The following is a 16592-nucleotide window of genomic DNA, read 5'->3' as shown; positions in this document are numbered from 1 at the left end:
ATACTAAGATACATGATTTATTCACCATTCAGCTATATTATTTGCTGATTTTTCACCAAACACAGCTAGCCAGTATCTTGCCAATGCAGTCAACTTGGAATCTGAGATGGTTTGGAGTTTCACCCTGGGAATAAAAGCAGCTTTATTCAGCTTGTATGATATGGTATTGAACTCAGATTGGTAGTGTGCTGTGAAGTCTGGGCAAGTTGTTGTTTGCTATGTGAACTGACATTTGGATTTTTGAGAAACTGTCATTACCTCAGGGAATTTTTTAAGGGAGAAAACTACCTAAAGCTCACAATTATCACTTGAATTATTTTGATTTTCAATATAGCTTAATGAAAGGTAAATGCACCTTTACTTAAGATTCTAAGTAAGTTATGGTTAAAATGAGAGCAGGGAAGATAACTTAAAATTCTCAGGAATGTGTCATTACTGGTTTTTTTGTCAAAGAGCACTGGTTCATGCCATAACCACAGGGCTTGGCAGGGGCAGAATTCAGGCCCCAAGAGTAGCAAATAATTGTCTGACTCTGTACAAAAATCCTCAAAGGACATACCTGTCTCTGTCTTCTGTGTATATATATATATATATATATATATATATATATATATATATATATATATATATATATAATTTTGTTTAGAAATCTGCCAGAACATCTTTGCTTTCAAAATGATTATGATTTTCCTGGAACAGACAGGTTGCATTCAAGCATGGGTTCAAAAGTAAAAGTTTTCCCCTGAGATTTCTTTTGAAACTTTCAGACTCAAATACAAGATTTGGGAGTTCAGGGACACTAACTGCCTGCCAAAGGAGAAAGATCAAGGCTGATAAAAGTAATGGAGGGCAGCTGGCTTTCTCAGGGATATCAGCTGAATAAGGAAAGCTCTAAATAAACTGGGCAGGCAATGAGAAAGCTAATAACAAGATTTGCAGCTCACAATTGGGAAGAATGAAAATTCCCTCAAGGAAACACAGACCATTTCTATGCTGTTTTATACACTCCATGGAAGTGGATGACGTAAGTGGGCTTTTCCTACACCCTCTGGGACTGTGAATTTAAAGTATTTTAATGCTGGTACATATTTAATAAGAATAGTCTCAGAAACAGAAGGAATTTTAGGACACAGGTCCTGTTCTCTGTGGTGGTAGATGTTCCAGTCTATACATGAAATCATAAACAGGAGCAGGACCCACATTTGTCATGGACTATGAGAATGATATTACTGAGTAGAAGAAGCACCTTCTTAACTGGGTATTATTTGGAGTGGGTACTTCTCCCTTTGTATGGGAGCTAAAGAAAGTGCCTGTGTCCCAGGGATACCTCTTGCTGTAAAAAAGTCAGACATTAGGTTTGAAAATGCCAGGCTACTGCCCTGTTCCAGAATGCAGATGTGTAATTTTTCCCTATGTTATCAGTGCTCTGCCATAACATGAATTCATAGTCTAAATTCATGCATCTGCTCATACTTTCTTGTGATCCTGCCTTGGGAAAGATGCAGAGACTCAGTGAACCCTTACTGTCTGTGACCTATGACTAGAAAGAAATTCAGGTTTTCAACTACTAAGTACAGTTAACAGCTGTGAAAACAGCTGCAGAAAATAATTTGTGTTGCTAAAGGTAAACATGTCACAAGGGAAATGGAAGCTGTAGATGAATATTTAATTTTTTTTTTCGTTTATCCTTATTGTATAAATATAATCTGGGCAAATTAACTCTTCCTGATTAACTAATTTAGTGTAATATTGGAAAAACAATTTAGCATCTTCACTTTCTTATTAATGCCACATTGCTACAAAGGGCAAAAAAGATGCAAGGTCTGTGCTAACAGTATATGGTTTGTACTTCAAACAGCTCAGATACCTTAGCAGGACTTGATCCTAAATACATCTGGGCTCAATCTTTCAGTCTGATGTAGTAAATGAGACTAGTGCTGGCTTTGCAGTGTTTTCAAGTGAAGATGCAAGAGAATGGGATTTTATTCAAAGGAAATCAATTTTATCTGTAGCTTTTGTTATAAATCCCAGTCTAGTTCTGAATGAAATCTGGAGTGAGAAGGGAATCAGTTCCACTTTAGCTCACATATCTTCTTTTATTCTCTCAAACCCTTTGCTGTGTATTTCTTCCATTGCTGGCATGTGCTTAAGTTTTGTATTCCTTTTTGCCAGCTGTTTGATTAATTATTATATTGTCTTGCTTTTCTAATTAAATTTTTGCAGTAGCAGATTTTTAAAGGAATTTTTTCTTCCCTGATGTGCTTACTGACTGAAAATCTCTTGTAAATATTCATCAAGAAAGTGTTATGTTAGTTATTTTCTCAATAAATATTTATTAGAGACTTGACACTACAAATGCCAGTAGAATTATGATAGATACTGGCTTCAGCTGAGAGAGAAACAGTGCCTGAAGAGCACTGCATGCTGCAAGCATGTTCAGATGCAGCCAATCAGAGACAAATATCTGGTGATTTTTAGGTAGGAGAGCTGAGACTTCCTTACCTACCAGGTCTGTCATACACATGATGGCACAGGATTAGCTTTTGAGCTGGGGGAACAGAATTAAGAGGCAAATCATTTAAAAGGACAGCAGCAAACCAGAGGAGCTGGGGGCTGGCACTGGTTTTAAAGCACTTTTGAAAGTACGCTGTATCTTCTCCCAGTGGAAACAGTCATCTGGATTTGATAGATGTGTGAGAAGCCCGAGGGGTTTCTTGTGGTACAGCTAGACAAGCATGTTGGTGTCCACTTCATTGGCATCTGTGTGTATGTCTGGAAAAAAAAAAAATAAAAGAACCCTGGAAGTGTTAAAGCAAATGAAAGGTCATCCACAAGTTAATTACTTGTAGTGTCTTACCTGTGTGTTTGCACTGACACATGCTGCTCTGCTGCTCTCTGAACTGAGGGCTAGAAAAACAAACAGTTATGAGCGGGTAGATATGATTGAGGCATGGGGGGTCTCTGGTGATAAATAATCCCAGCCCCTGTGTTCAGATGCTGCAAGCAGCTTTGGCTAACGTCACGACTTTCTTGCCAGATTCATTGTGTGATTCATCTGGGTTCAGCAGCCGAGACAGCAGTTAATAAACATTCTTATTGTCCGCACTCAAAACAAAGCTGAGGTCACATGGGGCTGGCACTGTTACCTAGGAGGAGATGCAGGCTGTGCTCTCCAGACTGCTGTTTCCTTGGCTGTTTTAATGAAATCTTATCCTGACAGGTTTCAAACTCCTTGGACTGAGAGCAACAAGATGATAGTCACAGCAATAGGGATGTATTATTTACATGTGCTTCTGGTCTTTGTGCCAGGAACCCAGCAGTGTGCCAGGAACTCAGAGCAATGTGCTTTACCCATAGCTCTGCTGAGCTTTACATAAAGAATACTATTCCTGCTGAAATCGCTCCTGAAGCAGTTAGGGAAGGAAGAGAGAGAGAGAGGTGAAAACCACAGCAATTTGTACCACTGTGTAAACAATTTAGGTTTTCCTTTCCAACTGTGCAGCCCATGGGTGTGAGGAGAAAAACAGCCAGATCATTAAATCTTCTAGCCTAGCTCGTCTGAGCCAGTGCTCAGCATGGACAGGGCACAGGACTGTAAGTGATAAACACCTCTCCTTAACTGTCACTCATTTACACCATGTCAGAGGAGTGTAAGTGGCCCTATCTCCACTGCCATTGCAGGGATGTAGGGATGTAAGCACTAGGCATCCTGCAGGGTGGGTCTGGGCTTGATGGGCTGGCCTGAGATGGTGTGCAAATGCTGCTGGCCAAGAGGACAGACCGTGGCCTGTCAGAGCTCTAACTGGGCAAGAGGGACTCTCCTGGATTCCTCTAAATTCAGTCATCTTGGAGCTGACTTTGGTCTTATTTCAGGACTCCCTCCCTGTTCAGCAAGGGATTAAACACCAGCTTCAGTGGCTTTGCTGAACAGGATAGAGTTAAGCTCAAGACCTTCCTGATATTTATTAGCACAATAGTCAGAGGCCTGACTGTCATGAATAGTGTATGTAAGAACTGTGAATGCCCACTGAATGGCCAGCCTGCTGCCTGTCACTCCTGCATTTTGTTGGGACCACCACTGCAACAGTCACACAGAGTCCCTCTGCTTGCCCTCAGCCCCTGGCTGACCAGGTGTCTGGGCATGGCAGCTTTGCTTCCTCCCCACCTCTGCAAAAATCACTTTTAGCAGTATCTTGTCTTCCTCCCAGTTCCTAGTGATCAGAGAGTCTGTTGGAAACTTTTGGACTCAGCACTCACTATCAAGGTTGCCTGTGGTTGAATTCAACTCCTGATCTGCTCATAAGCTCCCTGAAAATTCATCCTGGCTGAGGAAACATAGTTTTTCACTTCATCCCAATACAGACAGTTTTGGTCTGCTAAATTCCCTAGTTCACCTCCAGATGGAATCAACAGCTTCCATCTGGCTTGGGGACTTAAAGAAAAGCATAGATTACTTCCCAGTGACCCGTGCTGGAGTGATGTACTGGAGAGGCAGTTTCAGTGTTTGTCACACCTAAAAATGCAACAACAGTGGACTATTTTCTCTGCTCAGTTCCTTTCTTTTGCATGCAGCATTTGTTTCCACTTAGATCTGAAGAGACTTGGAAAGTGATCTGATGAATTAGAAGACACTACTTAGGAGGAAATGAAAATAAATCTATGCAGCTCTCTGTTGATTCCTCAAGCCTTTCTGTGACTAGTACTAAGCTGTTATTGAACAAGATTTTTGAGATGCCAGGGAAGGAAAAACAAAGGGATTTCTGTGCAGCACGAAGTTTTCCACCCTGGGGTTTTAGATTCCTGTTTGTGGGGCTGACACAGAGCTATCCCGCTGCTGTCCACCAGCAGCCCGGAGCCCTTGCCCATGGGGGGAGCTGGCTCGCACCTTGCAGGAGCTCCAGTCTGGCCTGTACCAAAACTCCTGTGAGCTCCCAGAAAAACAAAAATGGATTCTTTCTTCATTTTGTGATGGAAATGAAGAACGTGCTCCCAGGCTGGCCTGCATGGGAGCACATTGCACTAGTCTGAACATGCCACACTACTGCTGAGGATCTAATAAAGTCTGCTAGTATAGCTTTTTTAATGTGTGTCCTTCCAGAAATCTCCCTCTCTCTCTTTCTCTCTCCCTGTCTTTTTTTTTTTTTTTTTTTTTTTTTCTTTTTTTTTCTTTTTTTCTTTTTTTCTCCTAACTGTACAGGAAATGTTTTGGAAGGGAGAGTCAAGAGTCTTAAGTCTGGAATTTTTACGTACACCAGAAACTTAAATGTGTGGTTCAAGCTGATAAACTCACCACACCTCTTTCTGTTCTTTATAGACTTATTACAAATATCTGGCTTGGAACCTTGATTTATGGTCTGAACAAAAGGAATATAGACAGTAGAGACATGAAAAGGTAAGTCTCTGGAGGGGACATAAAAGAGTTTGTTCAACTTTCAGAACTCTTTTAGAGCGCTTAATGAATCAGAATAACAGAAAAGATCAGAACACTAATTTTTAAAATGTTTGTGTTTAAGGAAGCTAGCAAACATTACTGATGCCACGTATAAAATATCACCTCTATTATTTTATGCCTGAGATGAAGTTGCCTATAGAGTGCAGCCCTGAGTTTTTCATAGCACCACAGTTTGTATTGCTCTCAACTGGAGGTTTTTAAAGAAAAAGCACCAGCAAGGACAGAGAGCTCATGGGGTATTTTTAAACAAGAGCTGGCCAGAATTTCCCAATTATGCATTTAGGAGCACTTTTTTGATTCGTTTCTGATGGAATGTTTTGTGAAGATGTGTCTATTGCCGTGAGAAAAGAATAAATTGATAATTTCTGTTTATATTTTATTTTTCCTGTATATGGTATTTAAATAATTCCAATCAAAATTAGTCTTTGTGACTTCAGTTTTGACAGTGACATAAACTCCAAAGCCTCTGTGGACATAAAGGATGCCTTCCTCCCCAGCAAAGACATGAGGCATCCATGAAAATTTGACCTAGAATGCCTTTTAGGAAAAAAACAAACAAACAAAAGACTTTTATCTCTTGACTTACAAATTTTCAGTGGTGGAGAATTCCCACAAATTTTGGTAAGTTTTCCCAGTGATTAGTTATCCTTACAGCCAGAGAGCTTGCACTTTATTTCTAAACTGAATTTGTGTGGCTTCAACTTCTCACTCTATGCACTTATTATACCTTGGTCTTATACAGATTAAAATATCCAGCTTGTAAGCTCAACACAAGTGCATGCAGCTATGATCAAATCATCTCTGTTCTGATTTGTTAATTTAAATAAGAACTACCCCTGGTGTCTGTTCATGAAAACATATGTCCTTTATATCTGTTCTTTGAATCTCTTTCAATTGGGCAGGGTCGCTCCTTGATTGCAAGCACTGGAATGAATCCTCCTGCTCTGGCAGCAATTTAAGCCATGACACATAAAGAAGAAATCTCACCTTCCTACTCAGTATATATTATATGACCAAGAATTGCACAGGGCATGCTATTGCAAGAGGAGTTCAATCAGTACTTCATAAATACCTGAATACAGTTTAGTTTGAATGACAGTGTGTTCATTTGGTCCACCTAATTGTCTGTTTTGAAACCTCAAAGGTTTTGCATGTCAAAATCATATGGCACTAAAAATGAATGAGGATAATTTTGTGAAGTCAGCAGGTTTCTACTGTGTTCACATATAACCATATGATGTTCTACATCCACTTTGAGGGTTATTTTACCTAGGGTGGAGCTATTTGCTTTTGGAAAAGGGGATTTTTGGAAGTAAAGATTGATATGAAACACAGACTCAAGGTAACATTATGGGTGCTCTAAATCTATGTATTTCAGCATCTAATTGCCCATATAAACAAACTATGATTTACTTTCCACTGTGATGCTAGAAGATCCAGGATGAGGAACTTACTTGTAGTCTGTCTTCATGTTACTGGCCTTTAATGCTTCCCAGGTGTCCCATGTGAAAGGAACTATTAAGTCTTATAACTAGAAGTAGCCACACCGTGGTACTGCCACCATGGCTGTTCTTAGCAGGCACTTTTGCCAAGGACTAAGTAAGTAAATGTTCCAGGGCCAAATTCATTGTAGAGGCTGACCTACCCATTCATCCCCACCAGGATGTCTGTCAGAAAAAGAAATGAGGCACCTCATCAGGAGCAGGTGGGGAATTTACGCTGCTCCTAGCCGAGATGTCATTCCTCTGTGGTTCAGTAAGATATTTGCTCCCAGCTCTTTCAAGAACACTAAATTAACTTAAAAAAATAATAAAAAAAATCAGGTCTCTATCCAAATGTAAACAGATTATCTTTGGGCCCAAACAAATGAGATTGCAGCAAAGAATTATGTAATTCTCAAATTTGACCTCCAGTCAGTGCAAACCTTCAAGAGCAGCCTCGTCTTTATGGGGATCTACTCCAAGCTTTAAAGCATCCATGGCTCTGGTTTTGTCATGAACACATAGTAAATGTGTCTAAACATAGCTACTGTGAATGTCTGGAAGTTACCAGCAGAGGCAGAAGCAGCTAATTGAATACAGCACCAACAGGCTTAATGAATGTGCCTCGATTTTAATGTTATGTGGAAGATTTAGTATTCAAGTGACTACATTACTATTAATTGCATTGCTTATTCTGAAAATGAAAAAGGTAAAGAATTACTAAAATTACTATGCAAATTTGACTCAAATGAAGGGATTAAAGGTTGAGGGAAAAATGAAAACAAAGTATTATCAGGTCCTTTTACTCACTTTTTTTGGCAAACGAGATCTTTCTGTTCAACTAAAAAGGAATATCGATGATTTTAATGTATTTTGTGCCAAGCGAGTGTTTTCCATTGCAACAATTATTTTCACTTAGCACGTTAATGTTGACAGAAAAAGACCAAAGGCACCCTTGTGACTTTACCAGCATGTCATAACAAAATGAAGGCTTAACCTGTTTCTGAAGGATTGACTTTCAAGCAGGAAACTGTGCTATTTTGGAAACTTAGCTAATGACACTGTTATTTTTTCTCCTGAGTGATAAGGTTGATGGATACATACCATTTGTATTTTGCTTAATCCTTTTTCTCCCATGCTCAGGACTATCACTTACACCATAGTGTTGATCAATCAATGTATATTAGTATCTAGCTCTACAGACAAATGCTCTTGCTCTGTCATTTGCAGCTGTAAATTTATTTTGGCAGAATTATCTGACACACGGTATCCTTTTTCTCCTTTGGAGAGCTGTAAAGAATAAAATTTTCAGAGTGACCTAGTAAAATTTGGTTTCCAACTCTTAGTGGAATCCTGGGGGTACCAAGTGCATGTGTGCCCCAGTAGTCCTGGACAATGCAGCCAAAGGCTCACAGGATCTTCCTTATGCTCCAGAATAATGTCACAGTACAACTAATGGGATAGATGAAGTTTCTGGAAAATGTGAAGATATAAGGAGCAATAAATATACAGATTTATGAGATTTAGAAAGGGTGCTAATAACAGTAGCTACCACAGGTGTTCAAACATTCCAGTTTTTTCCCTAAGGTGAACATTTTCAGGCTGGCTCACCAAAATAAACTCTTTCAGCAAGCTCACTGTAAAGGATATATTTGGATTACAGAACTCCGTCGTATCAGTGCTTGGCTTCCTTATAGAATTTAAAGTACATTTTAACTGATGGTGAAGAATTTCCAGTTGGAGAGAAGAGATGCTCAATAAAAACATGATTTTACCATCACCCGACACTTCTGCAAGGTCACAAGGGCAGATAAACAACTTCCTGCAGCTGTGGCTACATCTGGCACACGACTGAGGCAGAGAGCGTGCTTCACAAAGATAAACATATCAGGTTGTATCTCCATAGTCTCCTACACTTCTGGATAAAGCTTGGGGAACTGAACTTGGCCCTACAGTGCCAGCGGTAATTAATATCTGAAACTGCTTTGCCCCTAATTAAGCAAAACAGCCCTTCAGCGAGTTCAACCCCCCCACTCCAATAATGTGTGGTGATTGTGGGTAGCTTGGGGCCATTGTGCTGCCCCTGAAACCCCACTGGTTTTTCTCACCTGGAGACTTCAGGAGTGGAGAGCTGGAAGAGAAGAAATGACCTGTGGATCTGTGCGTGGTCTGTGGGTGGGTGGTGTGTGAGAGCCGGGGAGCAGATCTGCTCCCAGAATTGTCACATAAGCAGTTCTTGGGCTGGGGACCGAGTTCCTCGTGGCCTTAGGTTTGGGGATGCCACTGTGTTCCCAAGACACATTTTATTAGTCATTTTTAGAAGCTGGTATCTCTATCTGGGTTGCTTAAATTCAGCAGGCTTGGTTGAAGAGGATTTCTATCATATTGTGACTCTGGGGGTGAGTCACAAAAGGTGACAGCTTTTTCCTTAGAGGCTGTCATGGTGCTCTCAGCTGTAGGGTGGGGAAGTTTTTATTTGCTGTTTGAGAAAACTGAAATCAATAAATGATTGTTGACTGTTCCCAGGTTGAAACTTCTTGGCATATTCAATGACACCAGCTGGGTTAGCTTTAACCTGAATAGTAGATAAAAGGAATTAATTAAATTTTGCATGGTTTTTGTATTTGCACAGTGGAAAAATGTTGCACAACTGGAGTGGATTTCCCTTGTAGCTCCTTAGGCGAATTCTAAGTGGGTGCCTCTGCATGTTTCTGGAGGGCAATGCAGTCCTCAAAAGGTGCCTTCCTCTGTCCCAGGAACCCAATTGTCCACAGAGGGCAATCCAGACCCTCCTCTGAGGTAGGAGAGAAGTAGACCATTGTCCTCTCTGCTGAGGTTGGGCACCTCACGGTATAGGGAAAGGCATCTGAAAGGGAAGGGTAGGCAGTGCCCAGCATTTTTATTACCTTAGATACTATATTACATTTTGGTTATTGGTTAATTGGTTAAATATGGTCAGGTGGTGACTTTGCCCATGACTGGGACCTGCAACCCTGTGGGCTTGAAGAAGCACCTGAGAAGTACCCCACAAGCTCTGTAGAAGAAATCCTTGGAGAGCCTGCATCCCAGGTAGTGCCTGCACAGGTCTGTTCATAACCCAGCACAGAGGTGGCCCTTGGTGGATGTAGGACAGTGGAGACACAGAGTTCTTGAGGCAGCCTCTTGCCCCCCTCTGATTCCAGGAGCTCTCAGCCAGCAGCTGGCAAAGGAAGGATCACATATACGTTGTACCAGCCAGATCCCTCAAAGAGAATAAGCAGAATTCCTCCTCTGCCCTTAGCATGGCAGCACCAAGGAATAGTGGTTTGGTGGCATAGCTGCCTTCTTAGTTATGTGTTGGGAGACACTACTTCATTACTTGCTTATTTGTTAGGAGATTGCTGGCCTTGTTGCCTGTAGATGTTCATGATATATTCCATGAGAAAACTAAGGTTGCTAGGAAGTTGGCCCCAAGTTTATTCCATCTGGAACAGTGTAAGCTTTTTTGTTTGAATTGAATTCAGTTTGGCAAATGAAGAAACAAAATAAATGAGTTATGAAATGTCTATTTTCTTCACAAAAGTCCAAGTTTTGTCACAAGCCATGTCAGGTAAGTATTTGTCCACAATTCAACACATCAGAGGGCGAACTGCAGGAGCTGACAATATACAAACCGTTTGATGTTGTGTTTCTACCCTGCTTCCTGGCAGACACCTCTCAGAGATGACAAGGGAATATCATTTTTACATGACGGTGTTTCTACCAAACTGCTGATAGAGCCCTTCACAAGATCACAGAAGGGTCCGTATCATCTGATTAGCATTTAGAGAAGCTGGTCATCTGGGAGGGAACTGCAGGAGACCACAGACTGCACCCTCAAGGGCTGAGAGAGGAAAGACTCAATCAGTGCTTGATAAGGCTTAGCAATGATAAATCACAAACAAAACTCCAGGCTTAGGAATTCACAGCACAATCTGTCATGAATTTCCTTCCCTTTCCTCCCTCCCTCCCCAATTTCTGATGAGAATTTGCCTTCTAAAATGATCTCTGGCATTACAAGAAACTGATTCAGTGAGAATTGCTGAGATATTCCTGACTTTGGTTACTTTTCTTAGTGTTCTATTTTATTTTACTTTTATATGTATCTGTTTCTTTGTGTGTATGTATGTCTCTGGGTATATTTATGCAATATTGCAATGTTAAAATGCAAAAATTCCCATGTGAAAAACACTTGGTAGCAGATTATAAACACTTGAAAAGAGGGGCGTTTGAAATGTGTCTAGGAGTCCCAGTTCCCCACTGGAGCAAAACCCTTCAAAATCACTTCAGAATTGACTTCAAACAAAAAGACCTTTTTTACAGGAGGTACTTCTGCTGGGAAGAGTGCTCTCTGCATCAGGTTTTCCAGCAGCTCTGAGAGGCTGTCACACTTCACCCTGCACATAAATACAGTGTACAGGCATGGAGGTGGTGGCCAGTGCTGGGCTGGAGATACATCCTGCCCCACTGTGGCTGTGGAAGACAAGGAGCGCTGTGGAGTCCCAGTCACGGGACAACACGTGTGACTGAACTCTCTCTGGAATGGCAGCACTGCTGTAGGTCTGCCCAGGACTCTTCTGCTTCGGCACCTCTTCCCCTTGTTCACCATTTCATTGATGAAAAGGAAAGATGCAAAGATCTTCAGCTCTCCCTTTGCCTAAGAATGGTATAAATAGGACTTAACAGAGTATTCCTTCCTCGTTATAGCACTTACAGTTGCACATGTACAGCCTCTCGCTCACTTTCAGGGTACAGTGAGCAGGGTAGAAGCAGGCCCTTGTTTTGTCTCTGCCTCTGGGCACAGGAACCTCCCTGTAGACTGTGAATTCCCTCCCCAGCACCTTTTCCATGCTGCACCTCACTTGAAGGTTGAAGGCAAATGAGTACTATTAGGTGTCTTCATACAAACCTGTTTCCTCCCTCTCTTCAGAGAGATGCTGGATGAGCAGAGCCCACATGAACAGTGTCTCTCCCAGCTGCATGTCTGCTGCCCCTCACTTCTCTGACAGGAGCACATGGGGGTGCAGAAGTGGGGTCAAATAATCACGTCTATCCTGTTAAGCTAAAAAGAAGGAAGAAAAATACTGTTAGAAGGAACTGTGGAGGAAAAAAAATGGATTTGCAAAAAGCAAACCAGAAGAAAACAATTCTCTTGGAGAAAAATCATTTGGAAATTGCACATTCACCACTGCCTAGTTTGAGGGATGGATGGTAAGAACTGCACTGAGATTCTCACAGAACTGCCTTTTAAAAAACATTAAAATGTTGGCCAGTGGACTTGTGATGAAATCTGTGGGTTTTAACCCAAACCTGTGATCCTGGGATATTTTGGGGTACTGATGCACTGCTTTACTATGGTAGCTAATAGGATGAACTGAAAAAAAGCAGAAATGTCCTTTCCAAACTAATGTGAGAAAGAAAACTTTCCAGAGAGGAACACTGAGGATCTATTTTTATTTTTTACCTTATCAAAAATCATTGTATGGTCTGCTTTTTACATCTGTAACAATTTCTGCTCTATAAGAGCAGAAGCAGGATTCCTCCAAGGGATATCCAAGTATGCAGAGATGCTGACACTAGCCTGATGCTGGTGCTAACAGTGTGCACTGCTTGCTCTTACTAGACAATAACATGTACCCTGGGGTGTCTTCAGGCTTTTGATTAAGCTCCCTGGGATTCCAGCTTTGTAGATGGGCCATTGTAAATGCAGAGGCAGAAGAAAGATGTGACCCCCTCTGCTCCAAGGGTGGTACAACCACCTCTCCCGCCAGGAAGTGTTCAGATGCCCTTGATGACAATGGGCAAACAGACAGTGTTTTTGTTTATTTTCTCATAAAGTGCTGATGAACAAATGAGGCAGAGGCATTAAGAAACTCATGCTGTGAGAAGAGATTTGAGTTTATCAGTTGCTTCTTTGCAGGCTAAATTTTACATAGAGTGAGAGTACAAAGCAATCCCTTCCTGAGGTGTGAGACTCTGAAGTTTTATATCTTAAATAAGAGGGGAGGAGTGCTTTCCTGAGAGATTTGCTCTTTTCTGAAGTCAGATTTGAATAACATAATTTATTTTCTCTGTTTTTCTATAGTGTAACACAATCATGAAACACATCACAACTAGCTAATCTATAGCTGACAGGTAGTAGAGGATGAGAGGCAGCACCTATGGATAAAGCACAGCCTGGAAATACTGAGGAATATCTCTAACTAACAGGCTAAACTTTTCTATTAAACTTAATTCATGTGACAGTCTAAGCTTTCTGCTGAAAGGTTGTGTTCAAAACTCAGGTGGGTATCTGCTTTCCCTGAAGGCATCAGAAATGGATCAAAATATAGAATCACAGAGTGTTCTGGGATGGAAGGGACCACAAGGGTCATGGAGTCCAACTCTTAAATGAATGGCCCTTGGGGGGGTCATACAGAATCATGCCTAACAAAAACAGGCAATAGTGACCCTGAGCAATCACATAATTCACAGGCAGATCTCTGACCTGCCAAGTGGTGAGGGCTGAAGATATCAAACCTCACACACAAGTCTCACTTTTCCTGGTACCATTACCCAGGACATCTTCATATATTTCAGCAGAGAACTCATAGTACATGGCAGATTTGGAAAACATTCTGGAAATTGTTGTGTGAAGCAAAGTGGGATTTTCCCTCCAAAGCAACTATCGGCCAGTGGCAATGCCCTCATGATCTCTTGTAAAAAGGTGATGCCATATGGCAGGAAGCCATTTATCTGGCTTCATTGCTGTAGGGAGTGAAAATTGACAGGACAATGCTATCTGCAGAGCTCATGGAGCTGGGTCAAATCCTGCTTACCTTACTAATGTAAATAGTTCCCTGCATCTCAATAGCTTTGTGTTGTTACAAACTGTCCTGATTTGCACTTTGCAAACTGAGAGCAGAAATTGCTTCCAAACCTTCCAAATGGAGCTTTTCCTTCAAACAAAAAATAAAAAAAACCAAAAAGCTTTGTCCTGCCCAACCAAGTCATCCACATGGCTGCAGAAACCCAGTAGTGTTTAACAGGGAGTTTTCTTTTGAAGTTTGGTTGTGTAAGACAAGAGGAAACCCTTCCCTCCCAAGCATAATCCTGTAGTGTAAAATCAGCTTTATATTTATTTATTTTGACATTCAAACCATTCTTTTTAATCCTTATGTATTAGACCTTAAGGATTTAAGTCTTCATCTCTTGGTGATTTGCCTAGTATTTGCCACAGTCCCCTACACAAGGGAAATTCTTAAGAAATTCTGCAGTTGAGGCTTTGCTATTCCTTTGGAATGGTTGGAAAGAGAAGGCTGGTGTGGGCAACAGATGTTTAAACAAAATGTTCAGGGGTGGTTTTATAGACTACACAATCCAGAATTCAAACCTCTTGAATTGTTGCCAAGTCTGGTTCTCAGATTCACCTGAAATATTTTAGAGCTGGTGCAGGTCAGGTCTGAACTTCAGCAAGAGCTGTCCTGTGTTACCCCATGGGAGACATACTCCCTTGCCATCCTGCACCTGCCTTTGCAAATAGAACATCTGCATGCTGAAGATACACTGAAAACAATAAAGGAGGCTACAATGGTTAGGAAATAGTCCTTGAGCACAGGCTCTGCATGTGCAATAAACTTCCCTGCTGCAGTCCTCCTGTGTAGCTGTGGCCAGGCCCCTGGGACTGCAGTTTGTAAATGACAGGGCATGCTATGATTTGATGGGATCACCAGCCCCAGCACTCAGCAGTGTGGTGCACAGCACCCCGGCTTTCACCACTGCACTTCCACCAGTTCCCACACCTGGAAACTGGCTTCCACAGCTGGAAGTGTCTGAACAGATCCCAGTCCTGACAGTGCCATGATGCCTGTGTCTCACCCATCAGGGGCCTGCAGTCACTCTCTTTCATTGCCTGACACTGCTGGAGCCCAATTCCTTAATTCTTCCTCGCACCAGACAACACTGATTGGGAAGAGTGAGAAGACTCATACATAGTCTTGGACTCAGGAACAGAGATGATAGCTAAAAGTTGATTTTTGAAATGTTTTGCTTAGTTGTTTAAGTATGTAAGTATTTCTTCTGCGTAAAATGCAAAATATTATGTTAAGATGGAGAAATTGAGATGTGCTCATCTGGAATTAAATGCAATCTTGATTTGTTAATTTTGGCATTTATAAGCCTGTTTGAAGCTGGAAGAAGAGTGACTCCTGCAGATCTGTGTATTGGCCTGGCAGAAGACTAAAGAAATTGAAATAGCATAAAACCTGGGATAGGAATTAGTCTGCCTAAACCCCACACTGATCCTACTTTCTTGGACTGGCTAATCTCTACTGATGCCAGAAATTACAAGCATAGTATTAGCAACCCACACCCAGACTTTTAGGCAATAATCAAATTGCTAGAGGTCCCCCCCAAAACAGAGTCCCTGTCTGCCCCAGTCTGAAGCATCCCCTCTACATGTGCTCAACTGGGTGAACAGCCGTGGTGAACGCAGCCTGCAGCAATCCTTCAAGGCTGGATGTCCTTCCTCTGAGCAGGGGTAGGACATCCAGCCTTGGGTCATTCTTCCCCTCTCAGGGGCACCCAGGAGAGGCATGAACAACAAACCTGGCTGAGCAGATCACCCTTTGGGCAGGCATTCTCTCCCTGTGCAGGTGAGAAGTCCAATTCCCTGGATAGGATCTGTTTCTGCGGGTTGTCAGACAGCTTCCTCCTGCCAGCACCTCTGTAGTATTTAAGAACTTACTTTCAGAGGACTAACTCATCCCCTTCTTCTTCTTGTGTACAATTGGACTAACTATCCACATTCAGAGAACTTAGTTCTACCAGCATGCGGGTAAATTAGGCATCTAAACTGGGCAGTCAATGAACTAAACCATGAAATGACTCCGTCTTTTCCACCAGGTGAAGATGTTCCGCATAGAGTCCCTTGATCACTGTAGGCGACCCCTTTCTCCTGGACTTCCATTCTCATCCCTGACAGCATGGCTTTGAGGGATCACTAGAAACAGGCTCAAGCAACTACACTTCTCCAACTCCTATGCACCTGTATGAAGAAAAATGGCACAAGTTTGTTCAACACATTGATTTAGCTGCATGAAAGAGGCTCAGAATTTCTTTTTTTGGAGGTCAATTTGTTAATGATGTACATTTCCATGTATCCATAAATCCAAATTTATCTAAATGCAATAGATATGCACAACTGAGCAAGCCTGCAACAAGCCTGTGTCCCCTCTGTTTTGGTTTTAATTGGTTGCTGTGAATATTTGGAAAACTTCAGGTCCTGAGCTCCCCAGCTCTCTAACTGCTTGTTTTATAAAAAGCATTCTAAAATAGAAATACAGAATGGTAATAATTGAGGGAACCCACTCCTGCTGCTAATATTCTGGCTTAATTAAGTTACTCTGTGGAAAGATTCATCATGGTTTGTTTTTCTAGAAAAAAATGGTCTGAATAATGAAGGAAATATGTATTCAAAGGGATGAAATTTCTAAATTATACTTTATGTCATTTTTCTTGCGCTTTGTAACTCTGAAAAAACTTCCATTGTTTGGTGTTATCAGGAATTTCAGTGGAAACTCCCTAGAGAAAGGTGCAGTTGGCTCACTAAAAGGCTTTTCATTTAAAACATTACTGTAGATGGGACCGTACATGAGATAAGG

The 16592-nt window shown here is 41.5% G+C and overlaps 1 long non-coding RNA gene across 1 annotated transcript; it reads left to right on the top strand.

Annotated features, from left to right (window-relative positions):
* The first annotated feature begins 659 nt into the window (after nt 1-659).
* LOC136291091 (uncharacterized) lies at nt 660-9448 on the top strand. The gene is made up of 3 exons (XR_010721428.1): nt 660-1024; nt 5315-5392; nt 6355-9448. It is a non-coding gene; the product is annotated as an uncharacterized lncRNA (long non-coding RNA).
* The last annotated feature ends 7144 nt before the right edge of the window (nt 9449-16592 follow it).

This window comes from Chamaea fasciata, unplaced genomic scaffold, assembly GCF_029207755.1.
Source record: "Chamaea fasciata isolate MVZ Bird 193981 ecotype frontalis unplaced genomic scaffold, bChaFas1.0.hap1 SCAF_6, whole genome shotgun sequence".
In the NCBI taxonomy this organism is placed as follows: Eukaryota; Metazoa; Chordata; class Aves; order Passeriformes; family Sylviidae; genus Chamaea; species Chamaea fasciata.
This window is presented reverse-complemented; position numbering and strand designations above follow the sequence as displayed.